The sequence below is a fragment of the Erpetoichthys calabaricus genome, chromosome 10, assembly GCF_900747795.2.
Source record: "Erpetoichthys calabaricus chromosome 10, fErpCal1.3, whole genome shotgun sequence".
Classification (NCBI taxonomy): domain Eukaryota; kingdom Metazoa; phylum Chordata; class Cladistia; order Polypteriformes; family Polypteridae; genus Erpetoichthys; species Erpetoichthys calabaricus.
In genome coordinates, this window is record NC_041403.2 from 90572220 (window position 1) to 90597669 (window position 25450).

The window sequence follows — 25450 nt, forward strand, 5'->3', positions numbered from 1 at the left end:
CTATTGCCTCTGCTGTTTAAGAGGCGCGTTGTAGGCGCCTGCGTTCATTAATTGTATTCAGGCGGGCTTGTTTCTGTATGTCCGTTAGTTGAGATGTTTCGTTTTGGAGCCATGACTCCTTTGGTTGCGTCATTTGAGAAGCGCGTTGTAGGTGCCTGCGTTCATTGTTTTTATTCAGGTGGGCTCGTTTTTGTAGCCCCGTCAGTCGAGCTCTTTCTTTTTGGAGTTGTGCCTGCTTTGCTTGCGCCATTTCAGACGTGCATTGTAGACGCCTGCGTTCATTGATTTTATCCAGGCAGGCTCATTTTTGTATCTCCGTCAGTAGTGGTCTTTCGTTTTGAACCCGTGCCTGCTTTGCTTCCGCAGTTTCAGATGCGCGTTGTAGGCGTCTATTCATTGTATTTCTCCATGCGGGCTCATTTTTGTAGCTCCGTTAGTCGAGCTGTTTGGTTTTGGAGCCGAGACAGTTTTGCTTCCGCGGTTTCAGACGCGCGTTGTAGGCGCCTACGTTTATTGTTTTTATCCATGCGGGCTCCTTTTTGTAGCTCCGTTAGTTGAGCTGGATCGTTTTGGAGCCGTGACCATGACTCCATTAGTTACCCGTTGTCTACCGTTAGTAATATGGATAATTGCACTTACTGTTAATACGGAGCGTTTTCTGTGGTTGTACTGTTAATAATGCATCACTGTAATGTGATTCACATATGCTATATGGTTTGGACGTGTGAGGATGCCGTACGTTTAATACGGAGAGTTTGTTTCTTCTTATTACCCGGACCATGCTGTGTAGTGTGGATGTTTAGTTCAGAAGCGCGTTGTAGGCACCTGCGCCTTTTGTACTTTCTCGCGCCTTCCGTACTATCTTTGTGGACCTTTGCGGACTCCGTAGTGTCTTCCGTTTGACTCTGGGGTGCAGTGCAGAATCCTCTTTTCTGTGTGACTGTGTCGTTAGTCGTTAGCTATGGGCGCGTTGTTGCTTCATGTCTTATTTACGTTAGTTGAGCTCTTTCGTTTTTGAGCCGTGACGCCTTCGTTAGTTGAGCTCTTTCGTTTTTGAGCCGTGACTCCTTCGTTCGCGGTGGATCAGACTTCGCTTGCGGTTTATGAGACGCGCGCTGTAGGCGCCTGCGCACTATGTCTCCTGCGTCCATCGCCGTGTACCTGCGTCTGTGCCTTCCGGTTTACCATTCTCGGTTAGTAATATGGATCCATGTCCAATTCAAAGTCACGGGGTTCCACATACATTGGACACAAAACAGCAATTAATCCAGTATGAAGTACCAGTCTATTTCACAATAATTCACATATTCATTTTTTGTTTGTTTTATTTGCAGTATAGTCCTTAATGTATGGAAACAATTTGCACTTAGGGTACATTTTATCACCCTGTAACAAGGAGCCAGGAGACATGGGGCTGGCTGAATTCATTCTCACCACTACCATAAAGTGCTAATTGTTTCAGCCAATTCCCCACCCAGTACTGGGTTGGTCTAGGGATAGTTTCCAGGGGCCTCATGTATAAACGGTGCGTATGCACAGAAATCTAGCGTACAAACATTTCCACGCTCAAATCGCGATGTATAAAACCTAAACTTGGCGTAAAGCCACGCACATTTCCACGGTACCTCATACCCTGGCGTATGCAATTTCTCCTTTTGCAGACTGGCGGCACCCAGCGTCAAAGCAGTGCTACTGTTCCTGTGTGGTTACCCTTTCTTTCTTAGACCCACATTCCTGACTCGGCTTTATAAATACACTGAAATTAACTGCATATTGTTTATTAGTGTAATGCATCTGATTGTAATTAACCTGTAGAAACATAATGGTCCAGGGAATAGCCATAGTATTCCAAATACCATAACTGCTTTAGCGTTGTTACTCTCACATCTTCTTCTTCTTTCAGCTGCTCCCGTTAAGGGTTGCCACAGCGGATCATCTTTTTCCATATTACTCTCACTACACCACTCGGAGTATTTATATCACTGTATCTGAGTGTAGAATTACAGCAGCAGCTGATCAAAAAGAGAATTATCGGTATACAGTTTCAAGCACACGCTGCCTCAGCCACGGCAAAACGCGTCAAAGCCTTTCATGTACGGACCTCGTGTTTCAGAAACAGTTTCATCCCAAGAACTATAAACGCACTCAATCAAGTGCTCCGTGTAGAACTGTCTGTACTTATAAGTACAATTACCCCACTGTAAACTTGCACTACAGTTATAATATTGCACAATTAAACATGCGAGGACACGGTGCCGCAGCGCTAGCTAGTTCACGGATAGCTCCTGCCTTGCGCTGTATTATTGCTGGTGCTGACGCGACACTGGAAGGATAGATGGAAAGAATAATTAAACATGTACTATGAACATATTTCAATGTTCCTTAACAGTTTTGAAGAATCGGCGTTCAAAGCTTACAGATGGCTTAACGTCTATTACAGAGCTGATTGTGTGGCGATTGGGTATTTGGAGAAAGAAAAGTAAGGACAGGAATTGGAGGTTAGTACGTTTGAAAGAGACAGTACTTCTGTTATAAATTATTTTATCGAAGGTCGCGCATGGCGCAGCAAGCCTCTTGCGTGAGATATGAACAATCACTGCGCCACCGTGTTCCCATGTTTAATAACATTCTTTCATTCCTATCATCATGAAAAAGATATCACGTATACATCCCAGTATTTTAATTATTCAAAGAGCTGTAATATCACGACTGTAATGGATTCTGTGTCCTGTCGGAGAAAGAGAAAGAACGGAAGTACGTAGTGATTCACACACATAGAGCACATAGAAGATCAAACACAGAACAAAGCATTTAACGTGCTACTTTAGTTACGATGGGATTTGAGAAACTAGTAAAATAAACAATTTTAAGATGAAGTTTATGATGTTCTACTTTAATGACAAAATAAACTACGTGATTAAAGTGGAAATTTTGAGATTAAAGTTGACATTTCGTGCTTTTTTCCTACTGTGTGCCTATTTTTTTTTCTCTGTACCTTAATAAGCTTTCATATGACACTCAGACGGTCCGCTACGAGTCGCCTCTTCACGCCGAGTTTGATATGTGACAAGTTCTTTTTTATTTCGGGCACTGTGCGACTTTGTGAACTTGAGCTTTTGAGTTTCTCCAACATTATGTCACTCGATCAACTTTCTTTTGTTGATTATACCACTGTTTAAACCAACAAATAGTAAGTTTTTCCTTTGCCTCCACTTGGTATTCGCTGAAATTATTATATTTTCCCCCGTGCTTTTCCCATTGTCTTTTCACAGAATGCAATTTATATCGATTTGCATATTCACAGAGGCGTAATTCTGGGAGGAGTTGGGGCGGGACAGAAGGCACGTGCACGTGCGTTACTTTTCAGGCTGATCGGGATTTATGTAGTGGAAGAACGTGAAAGTTTGCGTACGCACAGGTTCCTGCATCTGGATTTTTCTGTGCGTACGCACATTCCCGCTTTTGTGCTTACGCCATGTTATAGTGTGAGTTCTACGCACTGCGTTATACATGAGGCCCCTGGATTGTAAAAGCACCCTATTACAGACAAGAATTCTCGACTACAGAAAGTCTGCCATTTAACAGCCAGCCAGTTATGTGGCCAACCAGTGACGATGATGATGAGACATGGGGTACATGAATTACTACTGTTGCCTCACAGATTAACACACCTGCTTTACAACCAGTGCCCTCTTCCATCTACATCCCAAAGGCATTCACATTGAGTTAACTGGTGACTGGGCATGGATGTAAGAGTGAACATTTCTTGTGATGGAATGGTATTCCTATTGTATCTGATGGTATTTGGATAAACTCAGACCACCATGATCATCAGAATATATGAATGTAACAGGACAATCACTGGGAAACTTATTTTTATATTGAAAATAGAATTTCTGTTTGAATAAATTGATGAAATGGGGAGCCAAGCATGGTAAAGCTTAAATTATTTAAAAAATGAATTTTGTACATATGGAAAAATCAAATATGAGAAGGCGTAATCTAACCATCAGAAACGTGTATGTCCGATTTTACTTTTTGGTGCAGATGAGTGGAGTGATATTAGAGGAAAGGGAAAAAATTGTACATGTCGGCTTTGATCCACTCTTAAACGTAAATGAAAGTTATTCAGTCCATAGTTAAGTGATCATGCCCTTGGTCACACACTTCTGTGATATATACCTAATGTCAATCTTTAGTCAAACCTTGCTGTTACTCCTGACCCATGGTTCTTGTTTACTTTTGCCTAACAACTTTTTGGCTTTCTTTGGCTGTGTTATGTTTGTTATTTAAACAGACTGCTGGCATTTCCATTTCTTGTGTTTCTCTAGTTTTATATTTATAGTTCTCATGTTCCTGGTCTTTGCTTTTAGACATTTGACTTTGCTATTTGATAAGACTTTTGCCTGGCCTCTGCTTTGACATTTTGGCCAGGTTTGTTATCAGTTTTACTTCATTTGTGTTCTTTTCTGACAACACAGTACACTGTTCTTATACCATTGGTGTTGTGATGTCTGGGTCCACAAAGCTGTTGCAGTAAAAACACTTTAACCTTGCTTCACTGTAGGTTGAGTTAATAATCTGAGACAGTTTATTTACATCTCATTGTTGATTACTGCCTTTTCATTTTCTCCCGGCTCAAAATATTAACAAATTCCAAATTTATAATAATGCTGATTAGGATGAACCAGAATAATTTAATCACCCCTCAACTAGCTTCACTACATTGGCTATCTACCCCATATATAGGCATCATATATAGGCATTTTCTAGTCTTGCTTATTGACCTGTAAAGATGTAAACTTAGAATTTTGTTAAATACTTTGTGATAGGGCTTACTGTAAAAGATGTACAATAAAATATTTTAATTTGAGCATATCTATGGACGTGCTGATTACAAAGTATGGGTCCAAATGTCCTATTTAACATTGCTAGGAGTTTGCTGGGGTATGTGTGGATTTCATTTTCTTTAGTAGGTTCTTAATTTCTGAAGCATCTGCTATTTTCAGGAAAATGTGCATCTTTATCTTTAAATAAATATTCAAGTTTAACAGTAATTATCTGTATTCACACTATCATCTACTGTTTGTAGTTCAGATGTCACTTGTGAACAGCTCCACGCTGTGACTGAGCATTGTGATAAAGTATGCCTGTGGTCTCATACAAGAGAAGCAGTAAATTGACTTTACAGAGCAGGCTTTATCTCACTCCATGGTAAATATTAACTTTCAAAATGCAAACTGGATTGGAAATGGCATGCAGTATAGTTACAAGTAATTTGTATGAAATGAAGAAAGACCATAAGTACACGTACAAACACAAAAATATATGGCCAATGCAACTGAAAAGTCAATTGGTTTTTTAGTTCATAAACTGTATCATTAGAAAATAATCTTATCTCTATTCTGTGGACTCATATTGTAACATAAAGGTCCTGAAAGTACTTCTTAACAGAAAAAAAGCCAGGTCTCTAAAATTGTGAAGTTGGAATGGACAAGCCATAACCCAAAATAAAGTACAAATAATTAATGGAACAAATATGAAAATCAATAAAAATAAAAATGTACATTAATAAAGAAAAGGAAAATTAACCTGAAATTGTTTTTGAAAACTACATCTACATGTTGACAGCTAGTGGAATCACTTGCCAACTGACGTCATTCTTTGCCCTGTCACTATTAAAGTGTCTTGCGGTCTATTTCTCTTCATGTCTGCTTAGGTTTTCTCCAGGCATTTGGGTAACATTCCACATCCCAAAGGTGTATGTTGTGAAATGATTCAAATGACACTGCAAAAAGGTTTGGGGAAGACACCCCGTGTACTTGAAAATTGGCTATAAAAAGGCAAAAATTTCAGCAATGGTCTTTACAGGCAATAGACCAAGCCAGAACTGAGGTGACAGATAAAACATGGTAGTTTTAAAGCCAGACAGGGGAACTGACATCATCTGTCCCCGTAGCTGGAAGTGATGTCATCTGGCCCAGGCGGAATTTCCTGTGGTTGGTCTACAGAGGAAAAAGAGAAAGGATCAGTGCACTCTGCCACCTCTGGTCCGGCATGGAATTATACTCTTTTGAGTAATTTAGCTGTATCCCATGTGCACATGTGTGACAATGTACAGTATAAAACTTCAAGTGACGACATTAAATTAATTTGTTGTGAGTGTGAGTTGATGTATATGCAAGGCTGGCATCCCATTCAGGATTGACTCCTTCTTTTCCCCAAATTCTTTAATGCACAGATAGATGGACTCACTCAGCAGGTAAAAGCCTGAGGGGAGCAAAATCTAAAACACAGTGGACCACAGAACGAGGGTGTTACCTACAGTATGCCACCTGTACATCAAGACCAGCCAGTATAGAAAACTGCAAGACTTTACATTTTTATAAAAAAATGTCACATATCAACCTATTAACTCTAAGTTTTGCTTACTGCTGCCCTGGGGATAATATTCTTAACCTGTCAAAAGTCAACGCATTGTGTAATGGTGAACTGAACTTGCTTCCTATGCATCCTCTTGGAGCTCTTGTCAACAGAGCTAATTCACCCAGTGGAAGATGAATCTAAATAACCCAGTGCCCCATATAATGCCCTCTATGAAGAGTGCACTAGGGTGTGTTTTTAATGGTTTCAAAGAACTTCAGAACATGGTTCCCACAGAGCAAAAAAAAAATCAATTAGAGTTACTCTTCCACTTTCATAATCTTTTTTTTCTGGATAATTTATGGAATTTATTAAAATCATAGAACATTCCAAACAATCAAGTCAAACCACTTTCCTAATCTAGAGTGTAGTGGAGAAAGTTAGAGAATGAGGCTCAAAAGCTGCAATGTTGTAGAAAGTAGAGAGAACAGAATGAGGCTTAGTAGCGGCAAAGCTGCAATGCAGAAGGGAGCTGGCAGAGCCAATCACACTTGTGTGTGGTTACTTAAAACTGAGTAGGTGTCCATTGCACCGCCGGCTCTATGTATAGTAGCAAGAAAATGGAAGCAAACAATTAGCTTTAAGCAGCATTTCAGCAAAACAGTAAATAATGTACTGCATGCTGAGTGGTAACATTCAAGTTGTGAATGCTTTACTGCCATTCAACAAAGGTATAAGGAATTAGTATGAAATAAAAAGACACTAAGGTGATAAAACAATAACAGTGCACATTGGATAATGCTGCAAATCAATAGTACTTCAGAAGGTACTGTATATGCACATGAGTGCCAGTGTTAAATGTGACTTTAGACATGTGTCACATTTCATTTGCTGTGAGATCTCTGATTGTAATTTTTTCTCTTTACAAACAGAGGACCTGCCTGGCATTCAAATACAAGAAAGTAGCCTATGATGTCTCATGTTTTACATAATCATCTAATTTAGTATAGTGAATTTATAAATATTGAGTTTATGCTGAGTGGTTTCGTTCTGACTTATTTCTGTATTTCTTGGTATGTTTAACATATGCCATTTAGCCATTTTCCAAAGAGAGACGTTTTATTTACGTGTTTGCTTGTGTCTTCGTTCTTTAAGAAGCACCTGTTTGGAATTCTCGAGTCTTTGTTCCTGAAGTGGAATTCTGCCTTGATTAAATATTATTTGTATACTGATGAAGTTTACTTTACGTCACACTTGACTAGTTACTGTGGTATGGATTTACGTAAAATAATGGACAAAGAAGCAGAAAGACTGATCAGAATTGCAAAGGAAAGGTCTGAAACGGAAAAGAGGAAGTGGGTGGGGAGGGGAACTTGCCAGGCCATTTAACTACTTCTTGGCCTGATAATGAGTCTTACCAAAGGTGTCTGTAAAGGGGTTCTAACATGGACTAATTTAAACATGAAAGATATTTTTCATGCTTGTATTGGATAATTGTGCAATTATGTTAAATTTTTTTTGACTGTTTAGTTGTTTTAGTTACAATGCAATTCAGTAGGCCTCACAGAGAAGCTGCTCAGAGGAGGAAGTTCATGCACACAGCAGGTTGTTGATAAAGCCTCCCTTTGGTGTCAGATTTAGCTCAGCTGGCTGCTTCACTGAAAGCCCCTCCTCTGGCAGCTTATTTTTCACTTGGTCAAGTTGTTCTAGCAGTTGGCTTTATTTGGTGAAAAGCAAAACAGACAAAATATGCACCGGTTTTCAAAAATGCATAATCCAGTATTAGGTCATGGGGACTCAAGGCCTCTATCTCAGTAGCTTGAAGCACAAGGTAAGAATGACCCAGGACAGGCAGCACTTTTTTGCTGGGCGTATTCATTCACACATTCACATGGGGCCAGTCTAGAGTCACCAGTTAACCTAACTGCTTTGGGAAGTGAGAGGAAATCTAGCATCCTTACAAGCAAACTTGGGAGAGCATGCAAGCTCAAAACAAAAAGTGACTGACCTGGGATTTGAATCTAGGACTCCAGACCTGTGCTGTAACATAACATTGTCAATACAGCATAGACAAATTATTCAAAGAAAAAAATGACAATGTGGTAGTGAATTTTTTGGGTGGCACAGTGCATTTGGGAGAGCTGTCACTACACAGGTCCAGCATTCTGGGTTCAGATGCCATGCCCAGATTGTCTATGTGCATTTTGCACGTTTTTTCCCCCAGGTATTCTGGTTTTCCCCTCAAATTTCAGATTGATGGGTGATTGCAAATTGGTATAAGTATCGCATCCTGCCTTGTTTCCTGCCTTGTGTCAGGTGTGGCTGGGATAGGCTCCTGCCTGTTGTGACCTTGATTTGGATTGAGCAGGTTAGAGAATCTAAAGAATATGTTTGGCAAAACAATGAAATAATTATCTTGTGAGCCCTGTCTGTGAAACTGTAAAAACTATGAGATTCTATTGTGGTTATAATAACAATTGTGGAATTACAGTAGTTTAACTGGTTCCAAAACAGCCTCTTCCTGATTCTTTAAAATACAACATAAAGGCCAATAAGTATATAAAGATAAGCTGTTTAAGGCAGTGAAGAACACAGGGAAAGAGTAATGTATGTTTTTTATAACTTACTTCAGCTTAACACAATAGTGCAAGACTTAGTACTAGAAGCAGCTGGCTTTGGTTTCAGACATTTCCTGCCTTGTACACATAAACTGTATAGTAGTTATTTGTCTGTTTTTATAGTGTCCATCAGGAAAAACACAGTAGCATGCATTTGTTTATTTATTTTTTTTCTAGGAAACTTTCTCTACCAACAGATTTATGAGTGTTCTGCAAGGAAATAAATGGCCTATTGTGACAATAATGTTTTTTCCTACATAATTTTTGTAGAAGCAACTTTGTGATGGTGATTTTAAAAAATATATTAAAATAATGTTTGTAGACATTGATCTCTAATGCCTAAGGTATTGAGCTATAATGTTGCTGGTTCAGTCCATGCCACTGACCTTCGCTGTGTAACCATAAACAAGTCACTTAACTGGGTATAGTTTCTGAACTGCCTTTCATGTGAAGCATTGGTCAGTCGCAGCACAAAGGAACACAAACCACATCTAGATGTGAAGCCGTTCTGTAAAGTGTGTTCATGGTTCCACAGTCTCTCGCCTCATCTGATTTTAGTCACTTATCAGTCTAACAGGAAGCCTTTGGACTATGGGATATGCAAGCTTTCGAGTCAACTCAGGCCCCTTCTTCAGGCAAGAAGAAGAAGGGGCCTGAGTTGCCTCGAAAGCTTGCATATTGTAATCATTTTAGTTAGCCAATAAAAGGTGTCATTTTGCTTGGCTTTTCTCTACATTCATAATGGCTAACATGGTACAACACCCTAGTACTACAGACTATGGGATAAAAATTATCAGGGGCAGATAGTGTGGTCTTTCAGTTCAGGCACTTAACATTAAGCAGCAAGGTTGCTGATTCAGTTTTCACTTTTGATTTACTTTGAGACTATGAGAAAGTCAATAAACATGTGATCTCTAGCTGCAAAGTATATAAATATGGAAGATTGTTCTACGTTGTAGATCTCAGTGCATGTTAAGTATTTTGAAATAGTGTTTCACTGTGGAAAGATGCTATTTAAAATAAAGTTTGTTTGTTTTTTTTTAATATTATCGCTTGTCTTAGAACTGTGAATCAGTTCTAAACCATTCATGCAAGAAACACATAAAGAGTTATTTTTGGGGCTGCACAGTAAAATTACTTGCCTGACATGATCATGAAGTGTCATCAGTGTCATTTTTTGGCTTTGGCTTGATATTTAAACCAAAGGCATGGATTTACCAGAAAAAACATGAGCTATTAGCAGGCTAAAAACATTTCGCTTTTCCAGCACCAGCAGATGGTGTGAGCTAGTCGCTGGTAAAAACTATTCTGCTGAATTATGCAGATATGGAAAGTGCCACTGCCGAACTCCATCTTGATTTCAAGCCCATCATTCTATCACTATGGGCCCAACTGTAATAAATCATATTAACGTTTACTTACAGTATATAAATCACAATCCCCTATCGATGAGAAGAATTTGCCACAAGTCAAGTCAAGTTTGTCATGTGTACTCAGTACAGTGAAATTCTCTTGTATGCCACTTGCATTTTGACAGTACAACAATACCAACAAAAGATACACACACACACACAAAGTACAGAATTAAAAATTATTATATTTTAACTGTCTGGCATTCAACTTTATCAAAGACTTCTCATTTTAGAACACAAATATTAAGGTTTCAATATTAGCAATTGAGTGATAATTAATTTTCTGCTTACTGCATTCTCTTGCCCATTTACAGTGTAAGTTATACAGACTTGTCATTTATGGTCTTAATAAATATTGCTAAAATTTCCTTCAAATGTGAAAAACAAGCAAATGCAGATTTTCATGACTGACTGGCAATTAAAAGTGCCCAGTTTGCTCATAACACACACACATGAACTTTGTGAATGAGTGCACTCACTACAGGCAAGATGAGGCTCAACAAAAACCAGAATGCTGTCTCTGAGCTAGTGATTTAAAACAGATAATAAATGCAGTCAGTACTGTGATGGGGCAGAGCAGGGCAGAAGGCAGACCTAAGGCCTTGGCACTGCGCCCTTGGAGCAGTTTTGATCACCCATGCATATTCGTATTATTCAGAAAACATTTAGGTTCTGTTTTTCTATTCTTCTATATAAAACTTCAGGTTACTGTGCTCTTTATTGTCATATTTAACTCATGACTTTCTCTTTAGTGTGCAAGCCATCAATAAGATAGGGGACAAGCTGCAACTCTTATTTTACCTATTTTATGACTTGATACATTTAAATCTTTGTACAGTGCCAGCTTTGTCAGGCAGTGTGCTATTAGCTGTCATAAAAAGGGGCAAGCACAACTGTGCTGGAAGGCCAGCTTGTAGGTAGTTTTGACATGCCCAGCGATTTTCTGTCATTTAAACTGACCTGGTCCAGTGTCAAGATCAGCAACTGCAGATGGCAAGTCTAACATACCTGATGGAGATGTGACATTGTAGATAAGTCCTTCAACTGATTTCCTGAGAGGCAACAATAAAAAAATAAGGTCTGTAAAGGGGAGGCAAAACAATGTCAAAGAGTTAGGGCACTACCCTGCTGATCCTGTATAATTGCAAAGTTGTCAACACAAAATACACGCAAAAAGTTGTCGATGCGTCTTTTCAGACAAGAGCTCAAAATAGAACTTCTGGTCATATGGCTTCCAGGCAGGAAGGGGCGGGTCCAGGAGGGTGGACACGGAAAAGTGATGGAACGGCCGTCAGTCTTCCATTCTGCAGAGGGAGGAAGAGAGAAGCCATTAGAACACAGTGCCAATCCCTGGTTCAAATGAGTAATTACCATCACCAGAGCCCTTAAGCTGCCTTCCATGTGCACGAGCATGACAGGGCTTACCAAGCTACAAATGTTTGTCAAATACTGCTGTGCAACAAGAACTTACTAAAGACTTTGATCTTAATAAGACTTACAAGGCAGCAATGACAATACTTTACATCAGGTTTACTTATAGGGCATCTGTTAGACACTTACAGCTATGTAACATGACTTTAGCAAAGACTACAGTATGTAATATAGAGCAATAAGTAACTAAGAGTGTATAGAAAAACCTTTAAAATGTATTCTAAAACGGCACCATTGCAAAAATACTATCTACCAAAGAAATCCATGCTGAGAACATCCAAGCGTGAGAAGAACTGCACCACAGGTTTCTTTAAACAATTTAATAAAAATCCAACTTTTACACTAACTAAATATATATCAATTAACAGCAAAAGAAAATAACAGAATATTTTAAAGTTCCATTTACTGTGTATAACGGATTATAGAAAACAATTAGCTAGTTTATCAGTCAATCACTAATTATATCAATAAAGAGCCAAAAAAATGTCCATAGACCTCTCCCTTAATTATCAAGCATTCTCAGTCCAATTTAGCAATATCTGATGGAAGGCAGGAACCATCCCTAGTCCCCGTTGCTGGGTACACTCAAATATACACCTACAGTAACTCCTATCAGGCCAACTAAGAGTCACACATTAACCCAATGCAAAAACATTTGGGAGGAAAACTGGCGTACCTGGAAAAAATCCCATATGGATAACATGGCCATGATTGTAACTTAAGCTTCTGGAACTGTGAGGAAGCATCACCAACAACTGCACTACCATACCATCAATCCATTTATTTTCTACATCAACTTATCCAGAGAAAGATCGCAGAGAATGCGTAGCCTACCCCAACAAGATTCAAGCACAAGACAAAACTAATCCCTGGATAGAGTCCCCTCCATCATGGGGTGAACACATATATACACACACCAGGGGCCAGTTTAACGTCACCAGTTCACAATTTCTTTCGTCTGTGGAAGGAAACCCACACATACATAGGGACAACAATAATGCCATCCAGGAAGTACCTGGGATTGAATCCCATGTTGAAACACAGCAACACTACCATTCTTCCCCACTGCTATACTACCTGGAAGAAAAAAACAGAAACAGAAAAAACAGAAATGTGATTCTGAAGTTTTTTCATTATTCACAATAAAGATAAATCATTAATAAAAAGCAATGAGAATAAAAAATATTCTAAACATGTCTTGAATTGAATTGTGTCTAAATCAATCAGCATAAATAAGTTGATCACATTTTATAATAATGTTTTCACAAAGTGTCCCAAAGAAAACAAAAAAATAACTTAAAGCAAAAAGATAAGAAATTGTAGTACAAGACAATGCAATGGTGGCGTAAACCCTGGCAAGAGTGAATAATAATGAGGCAGTAGTACCTATGATTGAATATAATAGGAGATGATAAACAGAACACCACATCTAGAATCATGACAGTAGGTACAGGCAATAATAAAACAACTTGGGTGTAGCTGATCAAAAACACAGAAGGGAAAACCAAAGGTATATTTTTAAGGTTATATTTACTTAGACAGCCATGTGGCATGATTTCCAATAAGCAGGAGTCATAAAGATAAATGAGCATTCACCAAGAATGAAAGTAATGTATATAGAGAATGTTCCAAAAGTGACACGCATATTAATGTTTAAACAAATATATGAGTAGGACATTATTAAATGTCTATCAAATTTATAGACCTTTGTTTACTTCTCTGCCACATCTCTGTCTCAACTGATGCACTATTTTCCTCATTCTAGAAGTATCAAGATTCCCTTAAAGAAGATCTTATTCCCCACTGTGTAACATGCAGTGTTACCTGGAAAGTGTAATTTCTCTGATTGTTAGAAATCAATTCTCTTTGATGAGCTCCTTGTTTTTATTTATTTTTTTTAACTAAATAAGGTAAAGCAGGGTACTGGTGACCACTGCAGTGCTGAAAGGCAATGCCTGTTTTCCTTTCTTTAAAATGCTTCATGCATTGTCTGGTGCTGTTAGAGTACAGATTTACTGCTAATGTAAAGTGCCCTATAAATAAAATGTATTATTATTATTATTATTATTATTATTATTACATACAGATGCCTCCATTTGCACTTGAAATCGTATGTAAATATCAGCTGTTGGTATTTCATCATTTGCAAGAAATTAATTTATTGTATCTTGTCAAATCAGCATGTCATTATCAGCTCTTTGAATTGTAAACCTGTAGCAGAAGTTATTTCTCAATCAGGTGTGAGATGACAGATGATGCCACACATTTTAATACTAACAGGCATTTCATTGTAATACTAATATACTTGTTATGTATGGTGTGACCGTGATATATAGCTTCTACTGTATGTACATGCACCTGCAGAGTCAGCTCTAAGTGGCTTGTTCTGCTGTGGTCTGGAAAAACCCACCACTAAGTAAGGGTTGATATGTGATGAAATATTGCAGATTCATTATATATTTTAAAAATTGTGCTTGCATGAAATAATTTTGTAAATCCAACTTTTTAGGAGATACAGTAGCTACCAAAAACAGGGCAGAAAGAATTTCATCATAGAGTACCCACAAACACATACACAACCAGTACACTCAACAATCAAACTAGCTGAATATCTTTGGAGTGTGGATGGATGCTGGATGGAAGCTGGATGGAAGGAGAAACCTTAGCAAATACAGTAAGATTACATGTACAGGAAAGGAACCAAAGTCCCAGTGTTAATAGATGGTAATGTCTACTGTCATCGTCTTCTAAAAGGTCTTCAATTCTTTATCCAGTAGGTGATCACTGGGAACCAGTTGCAAGGCAAGAACTAACCCAACGTGGGTCACTACACTCAGGCTTTATCTGCTTTGTTAAAAAAAGAGGGCAAATAAATTATAACATTTAAAATGTACAGTATCTGAATGCGTTATTGGGACAGCTTTTCCATTTGCTAAATAAACAAGCTTAATGGAATGAATGTTGTCCTTTCTTTTTGTCAAACTTCTTATGCATCGTGTGCCTCATTGTACTGATACAACACAAAATCTGAACGTGCCTTATAGAAAATAAAACAACTAAAATAGTAAAAGGTTGGAAAGTGAACTTTTGTGAAGTTTTTATTACCTTCTTTATATGTTTTGTTGAAGATGAAATCAGTTGCTTATAAGATGGGAGCCTAATACATTGTGGTCTTCAGATAATACAGTACTGTGTTTTGCACACTATGACAGCAAAATACTTTTATTTACAAGTACAGCAGATGTTAATTCTCTAAAGAATATTAAGGAAACCTGATAATCACAATGTGACAATTTAGGATAGCGATGAAAAAAATAAGCTGCACTAGTTTTTGTATATTTTGCAGTTTTATATTTCAGTAATAATACAATTGCAGGAAAAAAACAGATTACCATGACTTCTTTGAAACTTAGTAGTTGCAGTGGAGTTATCTCTACAATTATCTTTTTTGTTTGACACATGTTAACTTTGTCTCTGAGGGTAGATACACATCAGGCAAAGCAAAACTTTACATTTTTTAAAAGAGTGTTTGAGTTTGAAACTCATTTAGCAGGGCGGAATATATACAAAACAACAGATGAGTTTGATGGGGTTTTTTTTACATTTTTTTTCACTTGGTGAAAATCATACGCATTCCTTGGAAATATTCAGAGAAGTTGTTTACAAATTAAATGTAGTAAAAAAGGAATGTAATAATCACATGAAGAAGAGGTTACTTAAAAAGCTGAAGGTGATAATATACTTTATCAAAACCAAAGTAGCAGGCATAACACTTGTAATAAACATTGTTAATTCTTGTTTTTGTTTATTGAAACAAATTAGCACTTGTGAACACCAAAGGTGTGTACAGCCGCTCTGACCCCAACTCAGACAGGCAGGACACGAGTTTCAGCACAGCACGTACATTTATTTACAGTTGGGGAGTTTTTTACCCTGCTCCCCACAGCATAGTACATAAAGCACAGCACAATCAGTCTTTCCTTCCTTCCTTTTCACAGTCCTTCCGCCTCCACTCCCTCTCAGGCAAGCTTTGTCCACGTCCTCCTGACACTGGCTTCCCGAATCGCATAGGCGTCTTCTTTTATTCAAGTCCTGGGAGTGTTCCAGGTGGCTCATTAGTATTACCTGGAATCACTCCTAGGTGTAGTGGAAGTTCTCTATAGAGCTCTGCATCTAGTTTGTCATCCAAATTAGTTAAAATTGCACATTTCTGCAGTTTACACATTTTCATGGCAGTGTTGATGGGAGAACAAACACCCACAAAGAAAGAAAGTAGTTATAGTTCTGTAATGCTATGAATTTTAATTAATGAATTATCAGGAAAACTCAAAAAAATGTAAGACTAAAGGCAGGTGAAAATTAATGTATAAATAGTTTTTCTGAGTCTCAATTGCATACATTGGATTTCATATAATGTGTTAACTTCACTGAGAAAGGGCCATCCTAATAATGTTTAGCATGTTACTAATAATAATGATAATGTTTTTATGTAGCACATTTGAAATACAAGTGATCTTTTGTGTAAGTAAGGGGGACAGTCTTCTGTGCAGTTCTGCAAAACTGAAACACTCTTTCAGTTATTCTAGTTGAAATGGGAAAAGTTGGAGTATGCAGGTTAGAATATGGACATATCCTTGGAATATGTGTTTTGTGCAAAGGTTTCACTGTGTATGTGTGAAAAACATGCTCTTGACTGGTATGCCTTTGTTTAAGTCAGTTATGTTTTCCCTACTTTCAATAAAGCCTTCAGGATTGAGATTTTTTTTAATCCCAACCTGCTAGTATTTATCAACAACACCAGTGAAGATAAACTCCTACTGTGCTGTACATACAACTTCAAATAGCTCTCGACTTTCAAATATAATTAACTACAGGTGAATGATATGTTCCCTGATTTGCTGGGGTTTAATGAGGGAAGAGTCCATATCTAAACATAACCCAGGAGTGTCAAACTCAGACTGTGAAGTGACACAGTAGACACATTCTGCATTAGTATCCAATCACTGGTTCTAACCAGCTAACTTGGTGCTGTTTCCATCAGTGTCTGTTTGTCATATAATGCCAGTTTCAATAAAATATTTTCAAAGAAAGAGTGAAGGACTAGAAAATACTGATCTGCTCCAGTCAATGTGCATTTGGATGGTGTTTTTAGAAAAACAAAACTCACAATGTTAAAAACAACTGAGGTAGCAAAACGAGAGCATCAAGCCATGGAATTTAATCTTGCGGTTTATTATGATATAACATCTAATTCAGGAATTTGTTGGAGCGAATACCTTCCAGTACCTGATCCTGAGGTCCCTAATATGAATAAAAGATCAAACATGGGCTGCTGCTTGTTTATAGAGATGTGGGATATAGGTAACAGAATGCAGACAAGAAGATGGTGTTGCTGAGCTGAAACAATTGGTTCTCATTGTTGTGTAATAGATCATCATTGTGACCCATATCAAAGTGTATACATCAAAAAGACCAAGTTTCAAATAGCAACAGATTATCTGTGTTTCCATTCATTCATTCTTTCATTTATTCATTCATTCATTCTCAGACCTACTCATGCCAGTTCATAGCCTCAGGGGACTAAAGCCCATCCCAGTAGTGTTGAGTGCATGGCAGTAATCTGCCCTGTATAGTAGGAATACCTGTATGTTGTGTTTGTTATAATACAATCAGAAAATGCCTTTAATACTAATAATTTGCATTGGTATCATTTGCATGGCCAATTAATTAGTGGGAAAAGTCATTAGGAAATATAAATTTCCAAAAACTGTTTTTGTCTTTAGATTGGATAGAACTTTTTTCCTCCCCAGGGGGATATTTGGCATTTTACAGAAGCTCTTTAAATAAATAAATATACACACACACTTTGGTCTGAACATACACCAAAATGACTGTAAAGCAAGAAAATTAAAACGAAAAAAATTCTCCCCTTGACTGGGACTACCAAGTCAGGAATTATGCAGATGTATTACTGTTGGTATAAAGGAGCCCTGAAAATGATTCTTGACACACTTCTGCTGAATTATTTGTTAGTTGAAAGTCCTCAGTGTGAGTGTATCAGGGAGAGGATATGTAGCATTGTTCATACTGACACGCAGTTTAGTTTTAATTCTCTCCTTCGCTACGACCTCCAGGGGTCCAGAGTGTACCCCATTCCTGCAATAAGTGAACAGCAGTTTGCTACTATAGCCCACATCTTAACAGTCTTATTAGATTGCATAAAAACTATAAGAAGATGCAGATATCTTTATTAATTGACAAGTAGTTCCTTTTAAATAAGAGGAAGCCCTAGTGTCCGTGTTAGGTTTCCTACAGTGGAGTTGTAAGAAGTTTTGCACCTGACAGTATTTCAGCACTACGTATATATAACAGGTTAATTTTTCTTTTTCAGGTCTCACTTTTAGAAATGCCAGCTCAATTTGGATTGTTACAATTGGTCTCAAAAGTCCAAATTGATTTAAAGTTATCTTATATTGTGAGAATTTATCAGAGTCATTTCCCTATAGGAATTAATGCTTATTTACTCAGTATTATTCAATTTACAATCTAAAGGCAAACTTTTCAAGAACACTTTGCTTTTATCTATAATACTTACTTAGGGTGTAATTTGTTAAACATTGCATACTCATTCTTGTGGACAGGCCAATTGTTTCTTAATTTCCAAGATAATTAAGGCAGTTATGGAAACACAGTCATACAATAAACACAAATTCTGTATTGCTTCTTGTCTTTATAAACTTAAACTTTATCTGGTTGGAAGCACTTTTATTGTATGTTGGGTTGTGACGTTTGGCCAAAGAAGATACATGGAGTGTTCAGGCTGTCGATCTTCCTTTAGCTTATATTTCTAAAAAAGTAACATATTTTAATGCCAAGAAGGTTCAGGTTGCACTGATATCTGGCTTACACTTCACTTTTTTTGTTTATATTCATACCAGGAAGCTGGTCTTAAGACTACTGCTTTTACAACTACTCCTAAATGCTGATATCTGGATTCATTTTTTTATAAATTATACATTGAGATCTTCCACATACTGAAATTGTAAAAAATTGACTGTCCATGTTTTATATCACACTAGCAAAATACCCGCGCTTCGCAGCGGAGAAGTAGTGTGTTAAAGAGGTTATGAAAAAAAAAGGAAACATTTTAAAAATAACGTAACATGATTGTCAATGTAATTGTGTTGTCATTGTTATGAGTGTTGCTGTGTTTTATATATATAAAATACACACACACACATATAAACATATATATACATATACATATACACATATATATACATATCTACATATATATATATATATATATATATATATACATATACACATCCACATATCAACATATATATATACACATATATACACACACACACGCTTTATGGGTGATGATTGTTTTACTCTTTTTATCTTTATTTTATTTTATTGTAGAATCAACTCCTATCTGCGCACAGCAGGGCAGCCGTGGGCGGATGCGTATGGTGTATTCACTCCATGTTATCGTGCATTGCGCTGTCAGTGGTATTTTGATAAAAGAATTTGAACAACATATAAGAAGCGTATAAATTATTAAACAGTAAAACATTAACATTTAAGAAGTAAAGTTACATTAAGTACTACTGCAGTGCCTTCAGGTATACCTCATTTTTTGTTTGCCCATTACATGCTTAAATGTATACATTTTTTGGTGCACCTACCCGAGAACACGCGACACATAACCGAGCGTGGGAGAAGCATGGATTTTAAACACGCGTTGAGTTCATCTGCTGGTCTCCCTCGTGGAATAACTGGTAATGTTTGACTAAAATGTACAGCGAATAAAACGACATTACCTCCTATTTTTTTTTTTACGATCTGTGAGATCTTGCTTTTTTCGGTTCAAGGCTTCATAAGCTCTTTTATGTTGTATGGTGTACTTATCCCAAACCATCATCTTTGAATGTTGCAAGACTTTCGCCTTGTATGTAGATCAGGGTAATTACATTCATTGCATTCCTAGTCTGAATCACAATCTGATTGTATGGGTGGTTACCTGGCACTGTAGGGTTGCCACCCGTCCTTTAAAATACGGAATCGTGCCGCGTTTGAGAATGAAATTGCGCGTCCCGTTTTGAATCAATACTGGACGGGATTTATCCCGTATTTTTTTTATCATTTTTTTTTTTAAAGCAGCGTCTCATGCAAATCATCCCACACGCATTTTATGAAGATGCCTCCTTTCCTACTTTTGATTGGGTAATACTTGATGTCATCGTTAGTTTGATTGGTGTTTTTAACTGTCCAGTGAGGAGGGTGTGTCTTTTAAGTAGAGTCTGCAAAGTGTTGGCACTGAGATGTGGCATCAGCGCCATAGTTGAAGCCCCTAACGTTGCGGTCAGCAAGTCAGCTAACATCCGCCATGTGCCGTCTTTCAGTTGCGAGAAGCAGATCATAGAATGGTTGAAACTGTTGCCCCTAACGTTGCGCCACGGCGTGTGGTTCGTTTATACCTCGTGTCTTCTCATTAAACTTTTATCTCGCGAATATGTTATTGCAATCCGCAGCGGGAGCGTTTCTATAAACTTAATTTAAACTTACGTTTTACAACGTGCTTTGTTTCCCTTATGAACATGCTTGTATGCTTAACTCGCTCCGTTCTCAATTGTTTAATTAATTTTTTGCTCTTCGCTGTTTGCGGCTGTTCCTCCATTTCCCCCTACTTCGTTCTTTTATCTCGCGAATATGTTATTGCAATCCTTAACGGGAGCATTTCAATAAACTGATTGAAAATAGTTTTGCATTTACCTTTTTAGTAAAAGGCGAGCTTTTAAGCCTGAGAAATCACCCCGTAAATGCACACGTTTAATTGGACATGTGTTAATATGTATGGTTACACAGTATTAAAAGACAGTGAACAACGTCAGTTACCTTTCTTCCCGCGTTTGATAAAAGGTGAGCTTTTAAGCCTGAGAAATCACCCCGTAAATGCACACGTTTAATTGCACATGTGTTAATATGTATGCTTACACAGTATTAAAAGACAGTCAAAAATTAACGTCATTTACCTTCGTTCCCGCGTGTGACTCGTGCTGTAAATGTCTTCCTTGTTTTTAGTTCACGTGATTACGTAGGAGGCGTGATGACGCGATACGTGACTCCGCCTCCTCCATTACAGTGTATGGACAAAAAATATGTTCCAGTTATGACCATTACGCTTTGAATTTCGAAATGAAACCTGCCTAACTTTTGTAAGTAAGCTGTAAGGAATGAGCCTGCCAAATTTCAGCCTTCCACCTACACGGGAAGTTGGAGAATTAGTGATGAGTGAGTCAGTGAGTGAGTGAGTCAGTCAGTCAGTGAGAGCTTTGCCTTTTATTATTATAGATGAAATAAATAAATTACTGTTTTTGTGTCATAACTGGTATTGAAACTCAAGAGAAGGCATAGTTAGATAGTGAGTCAATATCAGCAGCATCAGCTCAGCTTTCTCATAAAAGTGTCATGCAAAGTGTCCACAGGAAGACCCTAGACACTCAATAAGATTGCAAACAAATCAGAATATGGGTGAATGTCTATATAAAAGAAATTTGTTTACATGATTGTTAGGTTTATATCACCTGTCCAGCATAATTACTTCATTGATATTAACATTTTATTTACTTTTTCTTTTTTTTTTAAATTTCTTACCATTGTTTAGATATATGTTGGAGGCATCAAGAGCTTCCATTGTAGATGTTGTTGTTACGATGGCCTGCATCATGATCTTCATACGTGTGCTTATGGTATCATGGAGGAATGGTCATATCTGCTTGTCAGCCATCCCATTCTCAGTGTCTGTGTTCACTTTACTTGTGACAAAGTAAAGGCCATTTTTTCTAGTGTTTCTAGTATGGGAAAACTAGTTTGTTGTCAGGATTTTTTCTTTTGGTTCTTGTTTTGTTTTTGGTTAGAAGTCTGTATCTCAGTAGTGATACCAACCTTTGGTTAGTGAATCCTCCTTGCCCTGACTGCTCTTTCTCTTTCTCACTCTTAAAGTATAATCTTACACACAGACTGAATCGCTCACAACAGTTGTTATTGTGCAATGCTACATGCTCATCTGGAAATGACTTGCTAAATAATTTGTAAAGTGGTTAAATATGAAGGTATAAATCTATTACCAACATTAAGTTAATGGAGCACCACTGAGCAGCAACAAGCTGTAAACTCCTTTAATAAACCATTTTAAAGCCTAAAGTTTGAGAGTATTACTGTTAAAACACGAGTTCACAGTTTAAATATAATACCAAATATTTAACTTTCCCTATCAAAAAATATAATTCATCTTGCACTTTGGACAGAACTAGTTTTTTTGCTTTTCTTAGGTATTGACTTTCTGATTTGCAAGTAAAATTAAGTTGGATACTTTGCTTCTGTGCAAAGCACATATTTCCTCATTGTTGTTCATCTAACCCGATGCTGTATATTAGGAGTAACTTTTAGCTCATCTGTCTAGTTTTCTGTGTTTGTTGTTCTATTTGTTACTAAGTATTATTTGTCTTTATGACATTAGCTTCAAAAGGGATTGGTGTTTTGAAAATTGCTTGGAAAATTTAGTAAAGAGAAATTCATTTCTTGCAAAGATTTTCTGATAAAAAATGTATAAAGATAAAAATACATATCATTTTTCTTTTAATATTTTACACATTATATATTAATACTTGATATTTTTTAAAATAGCATGGTCCCCAGTCACATGTTTGTATGATTCCTGATTTTATAATGCTTCTGTGAATAATTCAAGAAACCCCAGGCTGATTTTTTTTTTTTTAATTTCCAAAGTCATTTATTGTTTTTTAGAAGCCTATGGACAAAACAATTGCCCTGTCATTATAAAGCAGCATGTCCTTATATATAAAATATTCATTACGTCATCAGCATTTGGATAAAATTAAGGGAGTAAACCATATAGAAAAAATAGTACATTATAAAGAAAATGTTAAAATAAATGTAAGCATTTAAAGCTATGGCAAAGAAATGTATAATTTTTTTAGAAGCATTTGTAAGCCAGTTAACTAAATATTAGGATCAGTTATAAGGAAGAATAATGCCTTGATTGTGAAATTAGCTGGAATAATGATCTGCAGCCAGGGTGGTCCCCCAGGACTGATCTTGAACACAACTGGCCTACACAAATGTTTTAATGTTACTTATTTACGTTACACTTACTTGTTGTTCTGTATTACACAGATATTTAAACAACTGAACCCAAATTGGGCTTTAAAAAAGTCAGTCAGTCAGTCATTTTCCAACCCACTATATCCTAACACAGGGTCACGGGGGTCTGCTGGAGCCAATCCCAGCCAACACAGGGCACAAGGCAGGGACAAATCCCCGGGCAGGGCACCAACCCACGCAGGGCACACACACACATGGGACAATTTAGGATCGCCAGTGCACCTAACCTGCATGTCTTTGGACTGTGGGAGAAAATCTGAGCACCTGGAGGAAACCCACGCAGACACAGGGAGAACATGCAAACTCCATGCAAGGAGGATCCGGGAAGCGAACCCAGGTCTCCTTACTGCGAGGCAGCAATGCCACCACTGCGCCACCGTGCCGCCCGCTTTAAAAAAGTGTTTTTGAAAATAAACTTTATGCAATAGTGTTTTTATTTATCATACTTTCCCTTTCAGCATACTTTTGAAATATGTGATGCAGAATGTGGCAAAAAGCTGCAGTGCCTTTCAACTGTTTCATAGTTTGCTCTTAAGGTCTGTAAACACATAGCTTTCTTAAATGCAATACATTTGATGTATAATTTATTTCCTTTGTGATTTATTTTCCTTTTTGATTCTTTTATTCAGAGTTGCATGCTCTAATTACAAACAGTGTCTGCAGTCAACAAAAGCTGAGAATAACAAAATGAACTGTTCCTCTTTTTGATCTGTTTCATTTCATAACTTGCTTCCTCAATCGTGTTTTATTTTTCTCATTATCAAATACTTTCTTTGTTGCATTCTCTGTGTATATATACCAGAGTCAAATGTATTTCTCATATCATAAAACATGTGGGTATTCATTCTTAATGTTTTACTAAAATGGAAAGACTGCCTTTTGCTATTTTACTTCTTGGTGATCTTTATACTGTATCTCTCTAAAGCAAAAGCCTGAATGGTATTGTTTAGCAGAATACAGCCTGTAACAAGAAATAATTGCATCTGATCTACTCATTACCATTAAGTTTAACCCACCCTTACCTGGTGTTATAAGCACCTATTAATACAGGTCCCAGTTAATGTCCTGTTTGAACATCCAGCCATGCACTGTCCATCTGTTCTTCCATGTGAAGCAGTAGTTCCTAAACAGTGTCAAGAAAAGGGAAGTATTGTTGGTGCTACTGACATCATTAATTATGATATATGGAGACAGGAAAAGGTACTGATGTCACTTACAATAGATGGTTTCCAAAGAAGTGACACGCAAGCTTTCCATAAGTGGTTGTACAATGGATGGTAGTATCAACAAGGCAATCAAACAAGAAGCAGCAAAAGTGACCAGCCATTATAGTTGATGGTGTCCCATACCAGAAAAACTAATTTGGCAAAGTGCTTTTTAAAGACGTCTGTCCTGATTGCATAGATATCCATATCATCACCATTTCCATTCAGGTGGTCATTACTAAAGATTAACCCATGTCTATCTATCCCTATCTAGACTGCTTGATCATGGCACCAATCTTGAGCTTGGTTAGAAATGCTGTGTAGTTAGAGGCACACATTATAATGATATGAGTAGAGTCCAACATCTTTAAGGCATTGGCCTGACATTCAAGATGTTACTCAGTGATCTATTGAAGCAGCCTCATTTCTATTGACTGTGGAATACAACGATGTAGGTGTTGTGATTTTTGACTGTGATTGATTAACCGAAGCCCCACACCTTTTTTGTGGAATGCATGAGTGCCTTTGAGTGACATCTCTCTCCGGAAAAATTATGAGAACAGCATGTAGAATCCACACAGGCCATGTTTCACCGTGGATTTTAATCACTTAAAAAACTTAACATTTAATCACCAAGAGTCAAAAAGAACATTCATTTTGATTTGCAAAGCCTCATTTGGCCGCTAGTACATGCTGCAGTTCATTGTATGTATTAGTTTACTGTGTTAAACCATTCATGTAATTTCCTATCTTCATACTGTTATTATCGTTTCAGATGATGCAATTCAGCTCTAGATCAAAGACTTCTTTTGAAGATTGTTTGCAATCTTCCACTCTGTTAGTGACTACTTTTTCTGTTTTTCTTTATCCTGCATTTTGAATCTTGTCATTTTAAATCCTGAAATGTAACAATATATTTTATTTTGACTTTCACATAAACAGTATGACCCCAAGTTTATGTTTCCTCCAACTTTCTAGTTCACATTTTTCAATCATTGTCTAATATTCTTGAGCATACATAGGTGAATATATTGTACAAAAGTGTTTAAGAAGGCTAGCAAGGTGCTGAGTTATGCAGTCCAATGTGAGGAATACAAGTCAAGGTAGATTATGCTTAAACTGCAGATTGAACTTGTGAGGCCTCATCGGTAGTACTCTGTGTAGTTTTAGTCTCCATATTGCAGAAAAAGCTTAGCTTTTTAGTGTAAGCAAGCTGAGATTAAGAGGT

The 25450-nt window shown here is 37.3% G+C and overlaps 1 protein-coding gene and 1 long non-coding RNA gene across 3 annotated transcripts in view; one reads left to right on the top strand and one right to left on the bottom strand.

Annotated features, from left to right (window-relative positions):
- The window catches only part of hck (HCK proto-oncogene, Src family tyrosine kinase), a 140103-nt gene that overhangs the window by 16020 nt on the left and 98633 nt on the right, over positions 1 to 25450 (top strand). The window lies entirely within an intron of this gene.
- On the bottom strand, positions 5180 to 11400 carry LOC127529345 (uncharacterized). Its single transcript, XR_007935960.1, has 2 exons — positions 11354 to 11400; positions 5180 to 6005 (listed from the first exon to the last, which is right to left on the bottom strand). It is a non-coding gene; the product is annotated as an uncharacterized LOC127529345 (long non-coding RNA).